The 22,365-nt window shown below is 45.4% G+C and overlaps 2 protein-coding genes across 2 annotated transcripts in view; one reads left to right on the forward strand and one right to left on the reverse strand.

Moving 5' to 3' along the window:
• The window catches only part of ttc23 (tetratricopeptide repeat domain 23), a 24,413-nt gene extending 21,600 nt beyond the window's left edge, over positions 1-2,813 (reverse strand). The window contains exon 1 of the mRNA XM_023985454.2: positions 2,725-2,813. The gene's annotated coding sequence lies outside the window, so the exon portion shown is untranslated. The remainder of the gene's footprint in view (positions 1-2,724) is intronic.
• LOC111962393 (synemin, intermediate filament protein) overlaps positions 1-22,365 on the forward strand; it is a 244,348-nt gene that overhangs the window by 36,373 nt on the left and 185,610 nt on the right. The gene's annotated exons all lie outside the window — the stretch shown is intronic.

Here is a 22,365-nt window from a genome sequence, read left to right on the forward strand (position 1 = left end):
GGTTTCAGGCCTCAGGACTCTGAAGATATGGCGTTAACCAAAAAATCTGCCAAAGTATAGACATGAATGCTGGTTAGCCAATGAGCGGTAAGACCCCACCTTTGATTTACAGTGCAATCTGAGGCCGGCACAGTCCATTTAATGACAATTCAAAAAACAAAAAAAATCTTCTCTGTGTGTTGCCACCTTGTCTTGGTAGAGCTTGTTAGTCCCAAAGATCCCAATASGGGGAGGTTCCAGACTAAGAGGGATCCTAAACAAATTTCCAGAATGGAAAACATTGCCAWYAGTTTGTCAAAACCACTCTTACTGCAACACAAAGTCCTTTAACGCTTAAATTACACCCAATGTAAGTAGGCAATGCAAAAACRAAGTACCTGGAGCTGAAGACAAATATGACTGTTTGATGTGCTATGTTGTTGCATCATTCCCATGCTCCAATCCTTAATGTCAAKAACATGTGCTTTTTGGTGCTAGCTCTAAGGACCTCACCTCATGATACAAAAKGTGGCGTAATACAGCTATATAGGATGTGTCTACTTATTGTTAAATCCAGAGCAGGCTKGTAGGAGCTATAAGAGGAAATGCTCATTGTAATGGCTGGAATGGAATTAATGGAGTGGCTCCAAACACATGGAAACAACGTGTTTGACTCCGTTCCATTCCAGCCATTACAATGAGCCTGTCCTCCTAAAGCTCCCCGCACCAGCCACCTGTGGTTAAATCCTTTATGAAAAATGTAGCATTTCTAGTTTCCTTGAGAACCGACAGAACTTTACAATAGGCATATTGTCATAATTACASCAATAAATAATATGCTTTCTTATTGTTTGATTCAACAGCTCATAAAATTCCTTATTTTGGCGACGATCTTTAAAGGGCACTAGGGAAGGAGGAAATTGCTCCTATTACTACTCCATTCGTTTCTAATATGGGTGATCTTTATGGGTTTATTGGTTTATAGTCAACTGTCCTGGAGTGTGAGGATATACAGACCACCTTGGTGCGGTCCCACAAGGGACGGTGTAATCATTTTCCAATGGAGACATTTAATAAAAGCTTGCTCCAGCCAAGTGGAAATCCAGTTAGAGGAATCCCTATCCATCATCATTACCKAGTGTCTTTGGGTCTGTGTATTTGTCCCCTTTCAATGGGCTATGCCAAATCCCTTCTTTTGCTGAAGATGTCAATAAGGTAATATACTTAGACTGCATTAAATAACGTGTTCACTTTATTAGGTTTACTAGCAGTGAATAATCCAGGCTGTATCACAACCGGCTGTGATTGGGAGTCCCATAGGACGGCACACAATTGGCCCAGCGTCRTCTGGGTTTGGCCAGTGTAGGCCATTGTAAATAAGAATTTGTTCTTAACTGACTTGCCTAGTTAAATAAAGGTTAAATTAAAATAAATAATAATACACACAAAATAGTGCCAAAATATCAGTATTTTGAGTAGACCTATTAATTAGGATTTAACACAACTAGAGCTGGGATTTCAAACTCTGTAATACAAGTGACTCCTGATAAGTGCTATAAAGTTTCATTCCGATAACATGTGTTTTAGTGCATGCTGTCACAACAGCCTCAATTTATTGCATTTATTTGGAGTTGATTAATCTGTATCAAGACAGATGTGACCATGATCTCAATTGCCATGCCTGTAATAATGTATACACGCAGCATGCTATAATCTAGTGGTTACAGCGTTGGGCCAGTAATCTGTCGTTCTGCCCCTGAGCAAGGCAGTTAACCCACTTTTCCCCGGAGCCGAAGACGTGGATGTTGATTATGGCAGCCACCCGCACCTCTCTGATTCAGAGGGGTTGGGTTAAATCCAGAAGACACATTTCAGTTGAATGCATTCAGTTGTACAACTGACTAGGTATCTCCCTTTCCTGCTTTATTCTTTCCCTGATGATGGGGCTGCTGGACCATAGACTGTATTGCACAGCTGGGAAGTAAARTTTTCTAATGATCCAATAGATGTCAGTAAAGTACCAGACATCCATCCCTTTCACGCTCTGTGGCCTTCTTGAATATAGTGTGTGTTGGTGATACATTTACACATTTTGAAGGGAGACATTTGTGCTGCTGGCAATATACTGACTTTAGACACTGATATGGTATTGATTGAAACTTGTATTTTACCTTGGGGGTTGAGTCAATACCTTAAGTATACTTTTTATTTCTAGAAGTTATTAAAAATATTATTAAAGGTTACTGAAGAAGACAAGACAGATTTCACAAATACGCCTGGATGTTCATGAAATCTCTGTACTGGACAAGCCCCTCAAATGTAAACTGTATCAAGTTCCATCTGAGAATGTCCTGCAGGTTAGATAGGTCAGCGAACCCCCCTGTTGATATTCTGCTTCAACACTACAATCTCTAGGGTGGCATTTTATCCATGTCCTAATCAACACTTAAAGAGCAGACACTATGCCAACTGCATGAGAAATGAGAAAATGTAAATGTACTTTTATAAATATCCATCTAAACATCCCTGTCTTAAAACCATKCCGAACTAACAAGAATTTATGTACTTTTATAAATATCCATCTAAACATCTGTCTTAAAACCATGCTAAACTAACACGAATTGATGTCTCTGTGGCTGCTTTAAGAAATTGGTCTCTAGAGAGAGTTTGTAGGTTAATTTATTCTCTATCAGGTTGGCAGTGTGTGTGTGCTGTCACCAGTTTTAAACCTGCGGCAGTGCTCACCTTGTTTGCAGAACTGCCCAAGATAACTTATAATAGCTCCTTAGGGTGGCTGCTGCCGGTTGACTCTGGCAGTGCATAAGAAAGCAGTTTATTTGTTTGTTTGTCCCGTGAGTTTTTGGCCGGGCTGTCCTGGGTCCTGTTTGGCTTGKGTCCCTGTTGGGCTTCTATTTCTGAAACCCAAGTGGCTCTTAATGAACCTGGCAGGGCTGGCACGGGTCCTCAGCAAACCCAGGCCTGAGCAGACCCTTCTTCTTCTGCCTTGGCAGACACCCTCCGTTTGCTCTCTCTGGCTTCCTAATTTAGTAACGGCGGATAAAAATATGCGCTAACGAACAAGGTCTGGTATGTCAGGCTGGCGTCCAGGGGAGAGAGCGAGGGGGAGAAAWGGGGGGTGTTGTTTTCACAGCAGGGACCCAGTGACAGAGGAGTGAAGCCACAGCACAGACTTCGCCTACATCTGTGTGTGCTCTGAATTTCTTCCCCCAGCCAAACACTCTCTCCCCTTTACCTTTAAATCCCACTGTTAGTAGCTTATGTAAGAAACCTCCACAGTGAGTGCTGTTATAGTGAGCCTGCAGTGAGTTTGGGCTCCTGGCTATATTTGTAAAAATGTCTTGTGTGAAAATGCTGGACTGTCTGTGACACCCGGCCTCTCTTTATCTTTCCTGGGCATCATAGGGCATTCTAAAGGGGAGCTGCTGTTTGATTATTATTTGAAAACTTTTATATTTTCATGYATGTCAATRATCAATTAGGCTTATATGAAAAGTTGTCCAACCTCCCTAGTGTTTTTCTGCTTGTAATTACATCCTCACCTTTAGACATTGTCATGACAATCTCCCCATCCTGTTCACAGTTCAAGGGGCTCATGTCAACCTTGTTGACTTCACTTGTATGTCCTGCAGCTACAAATTAAACCAAACCCCCCCTAGCATGTGGTTAAAGGAGGCAATAGCACACAGACAGACAGTATTTTACTATGTAGCATTTTTAGGCAGTGTGATTATAGTTTAGCATTCAGTTCTTGGAAACATAGCTAATTGAGTGACTCAATAAGAGATTATTAGTGTCACAGACCAACCTGTGCGACACCTCTGTGAAAAATAGAGAGGTGAACAGGGACTACAGGTGATTTCCCCTGGGCTGCACTGTAGGTACATGGCAGCACCTCTGTGTTTGTGATCATGACCTGTTTTCATGTTGACAAACCGCTCTGTCTGCTGCTCAGCACCCACCTTTCCACCCGGTGTGGTGCACTGTGCTCTCTGCCACACAGACACCAAGCTGCCAAGCCACAGGACCTTATTTGAGTCACGTAACGGAGACAGGCTTCACAATAACATTATCTTTATTGAGTTGAAGATGAAAATAACTTATTTACACACCATCAAGAGTTGTATTTTCTAATTAATATAATTGCAATGCATCATTTATAGCTTTGAACCCATTTATATCTCATCAAGGACAGTAATTTGTTTTTGATTTACCCTCAGATATCTCTAATTGTTTCAGGATTCTAGCATGACATTCAGGTTGTACATTTTTTCTTTTTGAATTGTTACAAGCATAACCTTTTATACACAGGTCTTATGTTTATGAGTGAAAACATAACAACTGGAAAGGAGCATGACAGAAATATCTTACAATTGGTTTAATTGACATATTTTAGGAATTTGTCTAATCCTTTTCGATATCATACTCATGTTTGCTAGGGAAGTCACGGTTATTTGTCTGAGCCACAAACTAACACCTCACTTTCAGTCATACATGTGTCCCCACTTCCTGTCTTAGTTTACCAACAAACATTCATCCCTCGGCCATATGATCCCCTGCATTGCTCAACCCACGTTCTCTAAGGTGTTTCCAATCACAAAACTTCAGATTTGCTCTTTGAATATGATACACAACTTGGAGTACTGTGTAAACATTAGAGACACCCTTCCAAAAAAGGGGATAGTTTAACATATAATTTAAAATATGATCTAAAGTTTTATGTGTTGAGTGCTTAGTCTATGTGTTTGTACTGTTACATGATACTATACCGTCATTTTGCTAGGATAGCCAAGGCTTTGAAATGCAGTTCACTACCAGGTAAAAACTCATCGGAGGAGCCACATCTTTTCCTAACCTTGAGGTAGAACAACGTTGGAGTTAAACAACACAATGCTGTCTGCCAAAGAGGAGGAAAGATTTCCAACTTTCCCCGAATTTATCTCCATCTTATGATTATTTATAATGAACTGAAACCAAATTTTGGGAAAAAGCTGGAGCACATTCTTGGCTGTAAAATTGCATAAGTGGTTTAACACTTCAACAAAGGTGTCTTATTCTGACTCACAGCACATATGCTAATAGCTTCACAGCTGCTGCACTTCAGATAAAGACCGCTTTTCACACGCAGAGTGAGTAATGTGTCCCAGTACTTTAATCAAATCGTTTGTGCAAGTAATGCAGCAGTTAAGATGAAGAAACAAAGCCAAACACTTAAGCCAGGCGCCCCTAGCTTTGAATCAGAGCGAGACTGTCCATAGCAGTAGCATGATACAGTTATGATAAGATAAGCTGTGTTTCCATCCAACAGAAGTTCATTCCATGCCTGCATTTGGGTTTTAAAATAGCTTCACATTCACATTTGAATTGTTCTATACTATGGAAAGTCTTAGAATGGCTTAGACTGCTGTTTATCCTCTCAAACCTTGGCCTAAATGTAGGCGTATACCAAGAACAAATATCCCATTGTTTCAGAGCTAAAGCCTCCACTCACACTCCTATTTGGTGTCAAAATCTATGATTCTGGAAAGCTTTGGAGGTGATATTGTCTGCCTTTTGTTTTAGACAATGGCACAGTAAACCAATAACCATGTTTTGTTTGCTGACAGTGTGTAAATTCCTTTGTAATTGCAGTTTTAGCAGCGTTGTGGCAGGGAGATACATGTATTGGAGAGTTTTGTCAGCGAACGATGGCTATGTAGCGTATCCAGGCTTAGCTTTGCTCAGACACAGTCTGTTTAGTAAACATACAGCAGGCTGCTCCAAGAGTGTGCTCAGGTGTTTGTCAGCTTGGTGAGGCTTCCCCTGAACTGTGTAGCAGAGGGCAGTGCTCCAGGTAAAGAGGGGGTCTAGTAGCCCTCTGTGTCCCTGGAACACCCTCCTGCTCCTGCTAAAACCCCTGCCCTCTGTGTCCCTGGAACACTCTCCTGCTCCTGCTAAAACCCCTGCCCTCTGTGTCCCTGGAACACCCTCCTGCTCCTGCTAAAACCACTGCCCTCTGTCATCCTGGTGTTAACCACTGGAAAATGTGAGAGATGCTAGTTCGCTCACTCAGGGAGCAGGAATTCATGGTTTATTGTGCTAATGCCACTGAGAGGTCCAGCGTCAACACACCATGAGGCGGCCACATTTCACCTATTTGTTTAGCCAGAGTTGTGCAAATGGATATCCAGGTGAAAACTAACAATCTTTGCCTCCAGCTTTTTGCAGCTTATAGGGTTTTTGTCCTTACTCAGTTTATTTAACAGCATCTGAGATGTTAGATCTCCGATGTCTCACAAGCTGCATGGCTACAKGCACTGGTGCCAAGAAGACTTTCCCCTGTGCTTAGATAGAGGCTCTTTTGAGAAAACTCACAAGTGTTCTTGTACATCAATAAACAATCAGTGCACTTTGATGATGTTACTGGACACAAAAAGCAACTGTACTTTTTACAGTTCCTGTTATTTTGACCTTGAGTTAACTACTTACACTACTTTTTTCAACCATAATTAGTTATGTAAAACATTTTTTGAAGAAAAATTCATGCCATGAAGTTTCCCTCAGAACCGTATATGGCCTGCTGTGTATTGAAACCATAAACAGTCCTAGTGATCTCAGAGGGAGTTTTGTCACCTGCTTTGTGACTGTGAGTGAGAGGCTAAATGTCTGCCCATGGTCCTCTGACCTTTGTTGCTTCTCTGCTGTGTTGGTTGAGAAAAGTGGGGGTCGTGTGATGCAGTGGTATCAATAATGGAGTAAAGGCACTCCCTTTGCCATTGGCTGCCATGTGGGTTAGAAGAGGCTCTCGGCGGACAGGGCAAATTGATGAAGAGCACCGGGGAGAGATTCTGAACGCCACCTCAGTGCCGAGCTACCCCAGACTCTCCCCCTGCACTCGCTCACAGCCCCCCTCCTGAGTAAACACAGCATGACGCTCATCAAACAACCTTTAAATTAGCCTTGTTTTTCAGAGCTCCAAACCCGTTAGGCCTTTCCTRGAAAGATGCTTGTTACCTTTTTTCACTCTCTCTTTTGTTTCCCCCCCATCGTAAATGGATGCATGATACATTTAGTGGGAGTCTGGAGGGTAGTGGATGGTAGGGGGCTGTGTGGCAGACTGTCGACCAGTCTCCAGAGAGACTTGAGGAGACTTGAGACTTTACATTTACATCTACTGTACGAAATGTACTGTGCATGTAACCACACGCGGAAGTGCACCAGAATTGAAGCTGAGTTCTGTCAATATTGTATTGTGCCTCAATATCTGTGCGACAATGCTCCATTACACATATGTCTGACCATCTGTGTCCGAGTTTGACCATGGAGATGAGTGTGTGATGGGGTAGATTTGAAATCTCCTAAGCTGAATCACACAGCAACAGTCTTACACCAGACCGTCCATCACTCCTCCAGTAGTTTATGTTCACACAGCAGGTCTTGTTTGTCTGCTGTCCAAGCCATGTGTGTTACAAGTCTTGATCAGTACTTGTAAGAGGAACACCTCTCCCATGCTGGAAATAATATGTGTCCCTATTGAGAAATGCTTCATTCTGTAGAATAGTCTTCTACAGAAAATAGTTACAAATGACATAGAAATCAGTGCCTCACCAAAGGATATTTTGAATGAAGAAGCAAAATATATATATTTTTAATGTTATACTTTCAAGTTCCTCCAACTTCACTTGACGAACAGTGTTGTAATATTGTTTTCCTTAAAAATCAGGTTCAACTCTCTGTGCATGGCCGGCTCTACAGGATGGCAAAGCCAGGCATCAAATCAAATTTTATTTGTCACATGCGCCAAATACAGTAGGTGTAGACCTTACCGTGAAATGCTTACTTACAAGCCMTTAACCAACAATGCAGTTCAAGAAATAGAGACTAAATAAATGAAAAGAAAACATTTAATAAAAGTAACACAATAAAATAACAGTACCGAGGCTATATCCAGGGGGTACCGGTACCGAGTCAATGTGCGGGGGTACAGGTTAGTCGAGGTAATTTAAACGTGTTAGCGCTCGCAAGGCTGCTGGCCCAGATGGCATCCCTAGCCGTGTCCAAGAAGGCAAAGGTAACTAAACTAAATGACTATCGCCCCGTAGCACTCACTTCTGTCATCATGAAGGGCTTTGAGAAGCTAATCAAGGATCATATCACCTCTACCTTAGCTGTCACCCTAGACCCACATCAATTTTCTTATCGCACCAATAGATCCACAGACAATGAAATCGCCKTAACACTGCACACTGCCTTATCCCATCTGGACAAGAGGAATACCTACACCTATGACTACAGCTCAGCATTCAACACCATAGTACCCTCCAAGCTCATCGTTAGGCTTGAGGCCCTGGGTCTCAACCCCGCCCTGTGCAATTGGGTCCTGGACTTCCTAACGGGCCGCCCCCAGGTGGTGAAGGTAGGAAACAACATCACCACTTCGCTGATCCTCAACACTGGGGCCCCACAAGGGTGCGTGCTCAACCCCCTCCTGTACTCCCTGTTCACCCATGACTACGTGGCCATGCACGCCTCTAACTCAATCATCAAGTTTGCAGATGACACAACAGTAGCAGGCTTGATTACTAACAACGACGAGACAGCCTACGGGGAGGAGGTGAGGGCAGCAAAACATCCTCTCCCTCAACGTCTACAAAACAAAGGAGATGATTGTGGACTTCAGGAAACAGTAGAAGGAGCACCCCCCCCCACCCTATCCACATCGACGGGACAGCAGTGGAGAAGGTGGAACATTTTAAGTTCCTCGGCATACACATCATAGACAAACTGAAATGGTCCACCCACACAGACAGTGTGGTGAAGAAAGCGCAACAGCGCCTTTTCAACCTCAGGAGGCTGAAGAAGTTTGGCTTGTCACCTAAAACCTTCACAAACTTTTACAGATTATTTTACAGGCTGCAACTGCACCGCCCACAACCACAAGGCTCTCCAGAGGGTGGTGCGGTCTGCACAACGCATCACCGGGGGCAAACTACCTGACCTCCAGGACACCTACAGCACCCGATGTCACAGGAAGGCAAAAAAGATAATCAAGGACAATAACCACCCGAGCCACTGCCTGTTCACCCAGATACCATCAAGAAGGCGAGGTCAGTACAGGTGCATCAAAGCTGGGACCGAGAGACTGAAAAACAGCTTCTATCTCAAGGCCATCAGACTGTTCACTGTTTAAACCATCACTAACACAGAGAGGCTGCTGCCTACATACAGACTTGAAATCATTGGCATCTTTAATAAATGGATCACTAGTCACTTTAATAATGCCACTTTAATAATGTTTACATATCTAGCATTACTCATCTCATATGAATATACTGTATTTTATTACATATATTGCATCTTGCCTCTGCCGCTCTGTCATTGCTCATCCATATACTTATATGTATATATCCTTATTCCCTTCCTTTACTTAGATTTGTGTGTAATAAGTAGTTGTCGTGGAATTGTTAAATTACTGCTGCATTGTTGGAACTAGAAGCACAAGCATTTCGCTACACTCGCAATAACATCTGCTAACCATGTGTATGTGACCAATAAAATTGGATTTGATTGGATGTAGGTAGGGGTAAAGTGACTATGCATAGATAATAAACAGTGAGTAGCAGCAGGGTAAAATCAAGGGTGGGTGTCAATGTAAATTGTCCGGGTAGACATTTGATTAATTGTTCCGCAGTCTTATGGCTTCAGGGTAAAAGCTGTTAAGGAGCCTTTTGGATCTAGACTTGGCGCTGCGGTACCGCTTGCTGTGCGGTAGCAGAAAGAAAAGTCTATGACTTGGGTGACTGGAGTCTTTGACAATGTTTTGGGCCTTCCTCTGACACCGCCAAGTTTATTGGTCCTGGATGGCAGGAAGCTTGGCCCAGTGACGTACTGGGCCATACGCACTACCCACTGTAGTGCCTTACGGTGGGATGCCGAGCAGTTGCTATATCAGGCGGTGATGCAATCAGTCAGGATGCTCTCGATGGTGCAGCTGTATAACTTTTTGAGGATCTGGGGACACATGCCAAATCTTGTCAGTCTCCTGAGGGGAAAAGGTGTTGTAGTGCCCTGTTCACGACTGTCTTGGTGTGTTTGGACCATGATAGTTTATTGGTGATGTGGACACCAAGGAACTTGAAACTCCCAGTTTTGTTTCCACATAAACATAACAGATGGTATATGAGTTACACTGGCCAGTTTTGCCAATGTAGCGCTGCCGGGCTGCCGGGCTGCCAGCCTGGTCTCATAGACTAAATCTGGAACACTCAAATTAGTATGATATGTTAGGTTTGGTATCGTTACATAAGACAGATCGTTACTTACGGCATAAAACAAAATTAGGCTGGTTGGCCTGGGTGGATAAATGGGCGTAACCTTAACCTTAACCGTAACCCTTTTAGCTAACCCTTCCCCTAAACTTAACCCTTTAACCTAACTCATAAACTTAACCCTAACCTTAACCCTAACCCCTAACCCTAACCTCTAACCTAGCTAATGCTAGCTAGCAAGCTAACGTTAGCAACCTAGCTAGAATTCATAACATATCATACATTGTGCAAATTCGGAACAAAAAGTACATTTTGGACATTTATAACATAGTCTACATTTTGCAAATTCATAACATATAATACGAATTGTAATTCGTAACATATCATACAAAATGGGTGATGGACATTCACAAATGAATAGATACCATATGAAATATAACATACCATACTAAATGCAGTGTCATGGATTTACAAACAGAATAATACGAAATGCTCTGAGACCAGGTTGGGCCTGCCAGTTGTGCAGACCGGGACAGAGGTATGCACATGGGGTATGCACATGATCTGAGGAGGGGTGCTCCTCGGAGGCAGTCGGGGTGGAGTTGGAGGTGAGCAGTAGGAGTGAAGTAGAGACTGTGAAGGATCTAATGGGGAAATTGGAGGAGAGAGTTATGAGGGAGGTGCTGTGTTGGTGTTTGAGGCACGACATCCGCCCGACGGAGCGTGTCGGGGATTTGATGTCACCTGAGTCAGCTCTCCATACTCGTCCTGAGGTGCGTGCTAGCCGTTTGGTGAAGACTGTGCCAGCACTACGCACCAGGCCTCCTGTGCGCCTCCCTAGCCCTGCACGTCCTGTGCCAGCTCAGCGCACCAGCTCTCCTGTGACAGCCCCACGCACCAGCTCTCCTGTGGCAGCCCCTCGCACTCGCCCAGTGGTGCGTGTTCCCAGCCCAGTACCACCAGTGCCAACACCACGCACCAGGCTTCCTGTGCGTCTCCAGAGCCCTGTACGCACTGTTCCTTCTCCCTGCACTCGCCTTGAGGTGCGTGCCCTCAGCCCGGTACCACCAGTGCCGGTACCACGCACCAGGCTTATAGTGCGCCTCGAGAGTCCAGTGTGCCCTGTTCCTGCTCCCCGCTCTAGCCCTATGGTGCGTGTCTTCAGCCCGGTACCACCAGWTCCGGCACCACGCACCAAGCCTCCTGTGCGTCTCCAGAGCCCTGTACGCACTGTTCCTTCTCCCCGCACTCGCCCTGAGGTGCGTGCCCTCAGCCAGGTACCACCAGTTCCGGCACCACGCACCAGGCCTACTGTGCGCCTCAGCAGGCCAGAGTCTGCCGTCTGCCCAACGCCGCCTGAGCTGCCCGTCTGCCCAGCGCCGCCTGCGCTGCCCGTCTGCCCGGCGCCGTCTGAGCTGCCCGTCTGCCCGGCGCCATCTGAGCCGCCCGTCTGTCCAGCGCCATCTGAGCCGCCGTCTGTCCTGAGCCGCCAGAGCCGTCCGTCAGTCAGGAGCCCCAGAGCCGTCCGCCAGTCAGGAGCCGCCAGAGCCGCCCGCCAGTCAGGAGCCGCCAGAGCCGCCCGCCAGTCAGGAGCCGCCAGAGCCGCCCGCCAGTCAGGAGCCGCCAGAGCGCCCGCCAGTCAGGAGCCGCCAGAGCCGCCAGCCAATCAGGAATCGCCAGAAGCGCCCGCCAGTCAGGAGCCGCCAGAGCGCCCGCCAGTCAGGAGCTGCCAGAGCCGCCCGCCAGTCAGGAGCTGCCAGAGCCGCACGCCAGTCAGGAGCTGCCCTGCAGTCATGAGCTGCCCTCCAGTCATGAGCTGCCCTCCAGTCATGAGCTGCCCTCCAGTCATGAGCTGCCCTCCAGTCATGAGCTGCCCTCCAGTCATGAGCTGCCTCCAGTCTGAGCTGCCATTCAGTCCGGAGCTGCCATTCAGTCCGGAGCTGCCATTCAGTCCGGAGCTGCCATTCAGTCAGGAGCTGTCCTTCAGTCCGGAGCTACCTCTCAGTCCGGAGCTACCTCTCAGTCCGGAGCTACCTCTCAGTCCTGAGCTACCCCTCGGTCATGAGCTACCCCTCGGTCATGAGCTACCCCTCGGTCACGAGCTACCTCTCAGTCATGAGCTACCTCTCAGTCATGAGCTACCTCTCAGTCATGAGCTGCCCTTCAGTCCGGAGCTGTCCCTCAGTCCGGAGGAGTTTCCTCAGTCATGAGGCGACCCTCAGTCCAGAGGGGCTCCTCAGTCCAGTGGGGCCCTTGGTTAGGGTTCCTAGGCCAAGGTCGGCGGCGAGGGTCGCCACTCAAAGGTCGCCACTCAAAGGACGCTACTCAGGGCGTGAGTTGGGTGGGTTATCTATATGTTGTGTTTCTATCTTGAGTTTGTTGTTTGGCCTAACATGGTTCTCAATCAGAGGCAGGTGTTTGTCATTGTCTCTGATTGGGAACCATATTTAGGTAGCTTGTTTTGTGTTAGGGTTTGTGGGTGGTTGTCTTCTGTCTTTGTGTTCATTGCACCAGATAGGAGTGTTTTCGGTTTTGCCACATTTGTTATTTTGTATTGTGTTCATGTTCAGTTGTTTATTATTAAAACATGGACACTAACTACGCTGCGTCTTGGTCCGATCCCTGCTACACCTCCTCTTCAGACGAAGAGGAGGAAGGCTGCCGTTACACATGCTGACTGCAGGAATGTTCACCAGAGCAGTTGCCAGATAATTGAATGTTCATTTCTCTACCATAAGCCACCTCCGATGTCGTTTCAGAGAATTTGGCAGTATGCCCAACTGGCCTCACAACCGCAGACCACGTGTAACCACATCAGCCCAGGACCTCCACATCAGGCTTCTTCACCTGCAGGATTGTCGGACAGCTGATGAAACTGTGGGTTTGCACAACCAAATAATTTCTGCGCAAACTGTCAGAAACCGTCTCAGGGAAGCTCATCTGCTTGCTCGTCATCCTCACTAGGGTCTTGACCTGACTGCAGTTGACCTGACTGCAACTTCAGTGGGCAAATGCTCGCCTTCGAAGGCCACTGGCACACTGGAATAGTGTACTTTTTACGGATGAATCTGTACCTGGCAGATGGCTGACAGTGTGCATGGCATCATGTGGGCGAGCTGTTTGCTGATGTCAACATTGTGAACAGAGTGCCCCATGGTGGTGGGGTTATAATTGAGAGGGGAAAAAGTTGTTCACTTTTGCAGTAGCTAATAGTTTCGTTAAGTTTTGGTAGCAGCGTGCTGAATAATTATAGCTAGTTGGCTAAGCTTTGATCAGCATGGATATGGCTGGGCACTACCAAGAGCAAAAACCACCATGTCGAGGGCGAAGTCAAGCTCACCGACCAGCCTGCAGGCCCAACCACCGAGGTTGAGGAGCCTAGCAGTAAATGTAATACGCACCCATCCTCCACGTCGCCTGCTGACGAACAAGATCGAGAAGAGCCACGGCCTTGCACCAACAGCACGAGGTTAACATCACAACAAGCACCTGCACTTTCGTTACCCCAGCCACTAGCATCTGAGGACCTGTTCAATCTAAAGAAAACTGAAGCAGAGTTTATTGTGGCTCACACATTTTTGCGAAGTGAAATCGCAACCACAGCCAGCCATAACAAATGGACTCCACTCAGCGTTCTTCAAAGATACGGCGGGTCTTTATCAGCAATGCCGACTGTTGGCACTGAAACACAAGAAAAGATTTTGGGGCATATACAACAATGTGAGAAAATTTGTTCTCCACACTGAAGAACGTATTCAGTGAACAGAGACTCTGAACACAGAGCATGTTACATCAGTGAAAAACCCAACTTGTTCTGCTGGCATTTGAGAGGGACCTGACAAGTACGTTTTTCCAGGAAGGATAATGGAATCAGAAACTTTTCACCATGTTCAACACAACATGAAGGAGGCTGCAACTCTTCTAAATGGTAAGCTACAACCTTTATGGCCCTGGCCACCGTGCCAGAATTCCTCATGTATCGGTAAACCTACTGGTTGTTTGGCTCATTTTTGGATGCATGGTATAGTTTAGGCCTTTGCTTTTTACTGCAATGCATCTTTTAGATTTATCTGTGATTCTTGATGTCATTACTTGCTTTTGCCGGTCTAATTGCTCTTGATAGATATACAGCTTTGTGTTATTTGATGGGTATAGGGACAATGACCAATGTAGCCTAGTTGGTTGTGCTCTGAGGTGAGCCTTGTCCTGGCGGTCCACATTGGTGGTGCTGAAATCGGCAGCGCATCTAACGTTATCCTTTCATCATGCTGACTGGCAGTAGCCTTCTGTCCATGGTCCTGAATCGATGGTTACGGTGTGTGTTGTTTTAATGAGCGCATCTTGGGCAACCAGTCTTCGTGGGGCTTCTCTTCAACATCACATGCTTTCTTGTGTGCAAAATGACAGTTGTGCATATGGCTGCCTTTCAGATAGGCCTACATTTTTGTACATTTTGTATGTCACAGTACTAGGACAAATACCGTGTGTAGCCTACTTAAAGAAGTTCATTCTGTTATCATTTATTTGCATTACACAGTCGTTGTGTGATAAGCTACTGTAAAACGAATGTCAATACTATGAAAACGACTCATAGCCTACTTTTTTGCCACGTCCCTAATCTCTTGCTATAGCATGTGTGTTTGTGTGAAACTCTCCCACACAGAAAATATTGCGCACCTGGAGAAGTGGCGACTTGGTTATGCTCATTGCATAGTGTCACAAATTCGAGAGCAATGTAGCTTATAATTGTAATTWTAGAAGTTTAAGCTATGAAGCCTGTAAGAATCTTTGATAGGGGTGCTCATTCTGTCGAGCTGATCTGTGCGTGTTGGTAGGCACTAATTGTGTGTAGGCGTACGGCAGCAATGGCTGCATTTCAGATACACTCGTATGTCGTAGTGGGGCGCATATCTTTCTTGTGTTATTCTACAAAACAGTGGTTGTTGACATGAATGGCAACATTTCAGATACATTTTTGTATATTTGAACAGTAGTGCGACCAATCTACCCTGTTTTATTAGGGATCTAAAGCAATACTAGTTGTCCCCTACATGGATTTAAAATGCCCCCTCATGTCACACCCTAATCTGTTTCACYTGTCTTTGTGCTTGTCTCCACCCCCCTCCAGGTGTTGCCCATCTTCCCCTTTACCCCCAGTGCATTTAGACCTGTATTCTCTGTGTCTGTTGCCAGTTCGTTTTGTTTCGTGAAACCTACCAGCGGTTTTCCCCTTTTCTGTTCTAGTTCTTGTTTTTCCCGGTTTTGACCATTCTGCCTGCCCTGACCCTGCCCCTGAGACTGCCTGCCGTTCTGTACCTTGCCACACCACACTGGATAATTGACCCCTGCCCGCTCTGACCCTGAGACTGCCTGCCGTTCTGGACCTTTTGTATCTTATCTGGATTACTGACCTCTGTCTGCCTTTGACCTGTTGTTTTGCCTGCCCCTGTACTAGTAATACACTTTTGTTACTTCGAGACTGTCTGCATCTTGTTCTTACCTGAAACGTGATATCTCAGGCATGTCATCCTGGAGCCGGGCCTGTATCTGCAACACAATTTTTTGTTGTTGCAAAGGACAAATTACAGAAAACAAACTACGGTTGGCAATTCACTCCTTTCAGACTGGGAAATCCCTGGCCTTAGTGGCATTCCAATAGACATTAGGCTTGTGTGTTGCTGCTCGCAAATGGAAACCCCTTTCATTTAAGCTCCCGACTGTAACGATGTTCGTCTGAGGATGAAGGAGTAGACCAAAGCGCAGCGTGGTACGTGTTCATGATGTTTTAATATAGCCTGAACACTGAAACAAAAAACAAAAGTGGAAAAAAACGCAACAGTTCTGTCAGGCACTCACACAAAACAGAAAACAACTACCCACAAAACACAGGTGGGAAAAGGCTACCTAAGTATGGTTCTCAATCAGAGACAACGATAGACAGCTGCCTCTAATTGAGAACCACACCCGGCCAAACACATAGAAATAGACAACATAGAACAAAAACATAGAATGCCCACCCCAACTCACGYCCTGACCAACCAAAATAGAGACATAAAAAGGATTTCTAAGGTCAGGGCGTGACAGTAACCCCCCCAAAGGTGCGGACTCCGGCCGCAAAACCTAAACCTATAGGGGAGGGTCTGGGTGGGCATCTATCCGCGGTGGCGGCTCTGGTGTGGGACGTGGACCCCGCTCCACCTTAAGCTTGGCCCACTTATGTGGCGCCTCTGGAGCGGGGACCCTCGCTGCCGACCCTGGACTGGGGACCCTCGCAGCGGGCCCCGGGCAGGAGGGCGACTCTGGCAGCTCCGGACAGGAGGGCGACTCTGGCAGCTCCGGACAGGAGCTGACGTTGCTTCCAGAGGCAATTTGGAAGTCGGTAGTGAGTGTTGCAAAYGAGGACAAACAATTCTTACGTACTACGCATGTCAGCACTTGGCGGTACCGTTCTGTGAGCTTGTGGCCTACCACTTCGCGGCTGAGCCATTGTTGCTCCTAGACGTTTCCACTTCACAATATTAGCACTTACAGTTGACCGGGGCAGCTCTAGCAGGGCAGAAATTTGACGAACTGACTTGTGGGACAGGTGGCATCCTATAACTGTGTCACATTGAAAGTCACTGAGCTCTTCAGTAAGGCAATTCTAGTTCCAATGTTTGTCTATGGAGATTGCATGGCTGTGTGCTCGATTTTATACACCTGTCAGCAACGGGTGTGGCTGAAAAGCCAAATCCACTCATTTGAAGGAGTGTCCTCATACTTTTGTGTATATACATAGTGTATATCAAACATTTTATGAATTACTGAAAGATACACTACTAGCATGTTTTAAATATTCATATACTTTATCATATGGTAAACTGTCTGACACACAAAAAGAGGCACTGATTTATCTCTTACTGAAGTAGGAGCCTCAGGGCAGACCTAATCTCCCAAAAAATTGGAGGCCCCTCACACTCAATTAAAAAATATTGGCAAAATGTATTGCTCATAGAATAAAAAATGTCTTACAGGATATTATTCTTCCCCGATCAGACAGGATTTTTAAAAGGAAGATATATTGGAGATAACATTAGACAATTTCTTTGAAATAATTGAAAACTGTGAGAATTCAGGGAAACCAGGCATAATCTTTATAGCAGATTTTTGAAGCATTCGATAAAGTACAGCTAGAATTTATTCTAGTGCCTGGATTATTTCAATTTTGGAGAATCTCTCATAAAATGGATAAAAGTCATGTATAACACTCCTGTATGTAAAATTATAAATAATGGTTATTTCTCTTGTAAAACAAGGTTTCCCTCTATCACCATACTTGTTTGTTATGGACATTGAATGGTTATCTATCAAAATCAGATCCAATGATAAAATTAAAGGGTTAGAAATTAATGGGTTAGAAACAAAGGTATCAATGTATGCTGATGATTCACGTTTTGTCTTGAGTCCACATTCTTTAATCCTGAAGGTTTTCATTGAGGACCTGGATAATTTATCCAGTTTATCTGGATTAAAACCCAACTATGATAATTGTCCTATATTACGGATTGGGTTTCTAAAAGACACAAACTTTAAATTGCTATTTGGTCTCCCGATTAATTGGCAGATGGTGCAGTTGATGTGCTTGGTATCCCGGAAAAGTTTAATGATCTTGCAGCAATCAATTTTGATAGAAAACTTAGCAAAATAGATAGGATCTTGAAAGCATGGAAAGGGAGACACCTGTCCATCTATGATAAAATTACCCTGATTAATTCTCTAGTGATATCGCAGTTTACATATTTATTCATGGTATAGAATCCTCTTTCAAGACACGCAAGAAAAAAAATCATTTTATTTGGAATAGCAAACCAGAAAATGAAACGGGTGTATTTATATAAAGAATATGAGTTTGGAGGGCTAAAACTATTAAATATAAAGACATTAAACCTCTCTCTTAAAGCCTCTATTATACCGAAACAGGCACATCTGATGTTTTAAAGGTGGCTCTTTGCTGTTTTAACAGATTAAAACAATCAATTTCCGGTGGATTGACAATGGAATCCTGTGTAAAATAGCCTCCTTTTTAAACAAAGCCACACAGAATTGGTTTCAATTCCAATTTTATCCTCCAGAAGAGGCAGAACATATATTACAGCAAATAATATGGCTAAACTCCAATGTACTGATAGAGGATAAACCAATTTTCTTGAAGAGAATGTATAAGGAAGGTAAGTATTATGTTTATGAATGACATTGTAAAATTATGTCACTCAAGCAATTAATCAATGTGTATGGAGATGTATGCTCAATACAACATTTTAACCAACTCATCACAGCACTGCCACAAAAATGGAAGAGGCAATTGCTTAAAAGAGAAAGGAATTAATTAGTTTGTCTGCCGCCAATTAAAAATGATAAATGGCTTAAAATGACCAATATAAATCGTAAAATATATCAGTTTCACTTACGGTCAAGAGGGTTGACAACTATGCTGCACAAAATTCAAGATAGTTGGGAACAGATTTTTGAAGTTACCACAGCATCGGGTTTATGAACTGATATACAAAACTCATCAATCCGTTCTTTTCAATTTAAGCTATTATGTCAAATTCTCACTTCAAAAAGAATGCTCAGTATGGGGCATTGAACAGTTAGTGAACAGTTAGCCCTGTGCAGGCTTTGCCACGTAGAAACAGAATCAATAGAGCATCTCTTTTGGTACTGTCTATCAGTGGCTGGGTTTTGGAGTCAGGTCCAGGAATGGTTATTATGTCATAGTATCAGGGCGCTGTTGGACCTGTAAACGGTATTGCTGGGGGGATTTGAAGGACCACAGTCTGTGAAAAGGAAATACCAATGTGCTCTTGGGTAAAATGTTTATTTTTGGGTCAATTTCAGCAGAAATGTTGCAGATGGGGAGGTTCAAGTCCCTGCCTTGCAAGAGGAAATAGTAGAATGATGATTTACTAGGAAAGATGGGTTGATCTGTGGCTGTCTGAAGGTGGAATTAATGAGTTTTGGGATAAATATATACACACAGTATAAAGGTTTGAGGTCCTCCAATCAGGGGTGGGGAAATGATTACTGTATGTTTTGCGATTAGTTATTCATGTTTTCTGTTTTGGTTTCATGCTGTGAGCGTTGTGTGTGCTGGTCATGGGTGCGCTCGCTTCCATGCCCACCCGGGCGTAGGGCGCGGCTTGGTCCTTCCCTCCCTTGGAAAATCCCTTTGGGCTTGGGGAGGGGGCTTCGCCCTGCCGGCGTCTCTGGGCAGGTGGGGGCGAGCGCACCCACTGACCAGAGCACCCACTGATGGGGGCAGCCATTCGTATTGTCTTGGTATTGTGTTGTGTTGTGTTGTGTATATACAGTGGGGAGAACAAGTATTTGATACACTGCCGATATTGCAGGTTTTCCTACTTACAAAGCATGTAGAGGTCTGTAATTTTTATCATAGGTACACTTCAACTGTGAGAGACGGAATCTAAAACAAAAATCCAGAAAATCACATTGTATGATTTTTAAGTAATTACACTGTTAAACCATCAACTAACACAGAGAGCTGCTGCCTACATACAGACTTGAAATCATTGGCATCTTTAATAAATGGATCACTAGTCACTTTAATAATGCCACTTTAATAATGTTTACATATCTAGCATTACTCATCTCATATGAATATACTGTATTTTATTACATTATTGCATCTTGCCTCTGCCGCTCTGTCATTTCTCATCATATAACTTATATGTATATATCCTTATTCCCTTCCTTTACTTAGATTTGTGTGTAATAAGTAGTTGTCGTGGGAATTGTTAAATTACTGCTGCATTGTTGGAACTAGAAGCACAAGCATTTCGCTACACTCGCAATAACATCTGCTAACCATGTGTATGTGACCAATAAAATTGGATTTGATTGGATGTAGGTAGGGGTAAAGTGACTATGCATAGATAATAAACAGTGAGTAGCAGCAGGGTAAAATCAAGGGTGGGTGTCAATGTTAATTGTCCGGGTAGACATTTGATTAATTGTTCCGCAGTCTTATGGCTTCAGGGTAAAAGCTGTTAAAGGAGCCTTTTGGATCTAGACTTGGCCGCTGCGGTACCGCTTGCTGTGCGTAGCAGAAAGAAAAGTCTATGACTTGGGTGACTGGAGTTCTTTGACAATGTTTTGGGCCTTCCTCTGACACCGCCAAGTTTATTGGTCCTGGATGGCAGGAAGCTTGGCCCAGTGACGTACTGGGCCATACGCACTACCCACTGGTAGTGCCTTACGGTGGGATGCCGAGCAGTTGCTATATCAGGCGGTGATGCAATCAGTCAGGATGCTCTCGATGGTGCAGCTGTATAACTTTTTGAGGATCTGGGGACACATGCCAAACTTGTCAGTCTCCTGAGGGAAAAGGTGTTGTAGTGCCCTGTTCACGACTGTCTTGGTGTGTTTTGGAACCATGATAGTTTATTGGTGATGGTGACACCAAGGAACTTGAAACTCCCAGTTTTGTTTCAACATAAACATAACAGATGTATATGAGTACACTGGCCAGTTTTGCCAATGTACGCGCTGCCGGGCTGCCGGGCTGCCAGCCTGGTCTCATGACTAAATCTGGAACACTACAATTAGTATGATATGTTAGGTTTGGTATCGTTACATAAGACAGATCGTTACTTACGGCATTAAACAAAATTAGGCTGGTTGGCCTGGGTGGATAAATGGGCGTAACCTTAACCTTAACCGTAACCCTTTTAGCTACCCTTCCCCTAAACTTAACCTTTAACCTAACTCATAAACTTAACCCTAACCTAACCTAACCCCTAACCCTAAACTCTAACCTAGCTAATTACTAGCAAGCTAACGTTAGCAACCTAGCTAGAATTCATAACATATCATACATTGTGCAAATTCGGAACAAAAAGTACATTTTGGACATTTATAACATAGTCTACATTTTGCAAATTCATACATATAATACGAATTGTAATTCGTAACATATCATACAAAATGGGTGATGGACATTCACAAATGAATAGATACATATGAAATATAACATACCATACTAAATGCAGTGTCATGGATTTACAACAGAATAATACGAAATGCTCTTGAGACCAGGTTGGGCCTGCCAGTTGTGCAGACCGGGACAGAGGTATGCACATGGGGTATGCACATGATCTGAGAGAGGGGTGCTCCTCGGAGGCAGTCGGGGTGGAGTTTGGAGGTGAGCAGTAGGAGTGAAGTAAGACTGTGAAGGATCTAATGGGAAATTGGAGGAGAGAGTTATGAGGGAGGTGCCTGTGTTGGTGTTTGAGGCACGACATCCGCCCGACGGAGCGTGTCGGGGATTTGATGTCACCTGAGTCAAGCTCTCCATACTCGTCCTGAGGTGCGTGCTAGCCGTTTGGTGAAGACTGTGCCAGCACTACGCACCAGGCCCTCCTGTGCGCCTCCCTAGCCTGCACGTCCTGTGCCAGCTCAGCGCCACAGCTCTCCGTGACAGCCCACGCACCAGCTCTCCTGTGGCAGCCCCTCGCACTCGCCCAGTGGTGCGTGTTCCCAGCCCAGTACCACCAGTGCCAACACCACGCACCAGGCTTCCTGTGCGTCTCCAGAGCCCTGTACGCACTGTTCCTTCTCCCTGCCACTCGCCTTGGGTGCGTGCCCTCAGCCGGTACCACACCAGTGCCGGTACCACGCACCAGGCTTATAGTGCGCTCGAGAGTCCAGTGTGCCCTGTTCCTGCTCCCGCTCTAGCCCTATGGTGCGTGTCTTCAGCCCGTACCACCAGTTCCGCACCACGCACCAAGCCTCCTGTGCGTCTCCAGAGCCCTGTACGCACTGTTCCTTCTCCCCGCACTCGCCCTGAGGTGGCGTGCCCTCAGCCAGGTACCACCAGTTCCGGCACCACGCACCAGGCCTACTGTGCGCCTCAGCAGGCCAGAGTCTGCCGTCTGCCCAACGCCGCCTGAGCTGCCCGTCTGCCCAGCGCCGCCTGCGCTGCCCGTCTCTGCCCGGCGCCGTCTGAGCTGCCCGTCTGCCCGGCGCCATCTGAGCCGCCCGTCTGTCCAGCGCCATCTGAGCCGCCCGTCCTGTCTGAGCGCCAGAGCCGTCCGTCAGTCAGGAGCCCCAGAGCCGTCCGCCA

Source organism: Salvelinus sp. IW2-2015, linkage group LG4q.1:29, assembly GCF_002910315.2.
Source record: "Salvelinus sp. IW2-2015 linkage group LG4q.1:29, ASM291031v2, whole genome shotgun sequence".
In the NCBI taxonomy this organism is placed as follows: domain Eukaryota; kingdom Metazoa; phylum Chordata; class Actinopteri; order Salmoniformes; family Salmonidae; genus Salvelinus; species Salvelinus sp. IW2-2015.